Genomic DNA, 1,529 nt, shown 5'->3' with positions numbered 1-1,529 from the left:
CTCCCAGCCGAGGAAGCTGTGCTGCGCACTTCCCGCTGGAGCGAGCCTGCAGCTGGATCCCATAGGGCTTCTATCCACTACACTGAGTTTCCGCTGGAGCCACTTCACGCTAGCCAGCATCACCACGGAGCCCTGTGACCGCAGCCAGGAGTGCTAAGCCTGCCTACCACACCTCGGGGTGCGCTAGGCCTGCCTGCCGCAGCCCAGAGCCCTGAGCCTGCCTGCCGTGGGGCATTCCTTCCAGCCCAGAGAGTGGACACAAAGTCCGGAACCTTTGCTGTTCACAGCGCCGGACTGAAGAGTGGGCGCTCCTGCCTACCAGGAGCACAAGCGAGAAGACTTTGCACTCCCATCAGAGCCGATTTTGCCCACCCCGGTGCACTGCGGGATTTCAAGTGGCCGACAGCTCCCAGTGCTAAGCCTGCCCGCTACTGCATATCCCTCTCAGGGCAGAGGGAAGGTGCCATTTCCCACTGTTTCCTGCCTGAGCCGCCATTGTCTGATCGAGCTTGGACCACGTCACTGTGGAGCCTGTGCTGCTCACAGGACCAGCGGCTCAAGAGATAAGTGCCCCGCCTGCTAGGGAGCCTAGGACGTCACTTTGCAGTCCTCGCCGGAGCTGTCTGAGGGCTCCGGCTGGCTCTCACCACTGCAGTGCTCTCTGGGGTCCCCAGCACCAGCTTCTAAGCCAGCCTGCACCAGCACTTTCCAGCTGGCATAGGAGGCAGGCACTGCGGTTGGCATCTCCCTCAACAGCCCTTGCGGCCCCAGCCTTTTCCGGCCAGTGCAGGAGACTCCTTGCTGTGGTGCGCCGGTGTTGCCTCTGCCCAACAGCTTAACACTATAAGCCTGCAGGGACATGGGAATGCATGCTCATCTGAAGAGCATTTTCCCCTCACATAGCCTGGCTCTGGAGTCCAGATCAACACCACGTCCCATGGCAGCGAGACCTAGCACACCTCTGCCTTCTGTTAGGCATTTCTAGAATTTGGAGGGAAAAGGAGGGGGAAATTTATATATATATCTTTATCTCATGCTGGTTTTTCTTTCTCTCCTTTTTTCTTTTACTTTCTGCGTTTTCTTTTATCTCTTCTTTCTTCCTCCTTTTTCATTATTGCTATTACTTCTATTTTGCCCCTCTTCTATAGGTTTTTCTTCTATCTCATTTTTTCCAACTTTCATTATTATTATCAGTTCTTTTCCCTCCTCTTTTATAACTTCTCCTTCTTTCTCTCCCTCCAATTTTTTCCTTTTTCCTCCTCTCAGATTTTTTTAACTTTTAATTTTTATTTTTTTATTAAACAACAAAAGAAGGGCTGATAAGGGTGCCCTGATAGACCAGGTCAAAGCAGCCTTGGGGCACTCACTGAGGCTCCATCCCCCACTCATCACTGAAACATGTCACCACTGCGGGCCACTAAGTCATCTGGGAACTCTGCCTACACTGCAGTCTGACCCATCCTTATAGTTGGTCATAGGCAGCTGCCTGAAAGAATCCTTCACAGTAACACAGATAAAGGCCCCCTGGT

Source organism: Echinops telfairi, unplaced genomic scaffold, assembly GCF_000313985.2.
Source record: "Echinops telfairi isolate 266 unplaced genomic scaffold, ASM31398v2 ScPeMD7_7453;HRSCAF=8491, whole genome shotgun sequence".
NCBI lineage: Eukaryota > Metazoa > Chordata > Mammalia > Afrosoricida > Tenrecidae > Echinops > Echinops telfairi.
Note: the sequence above shows the minus strand (reverse complement) of the source record.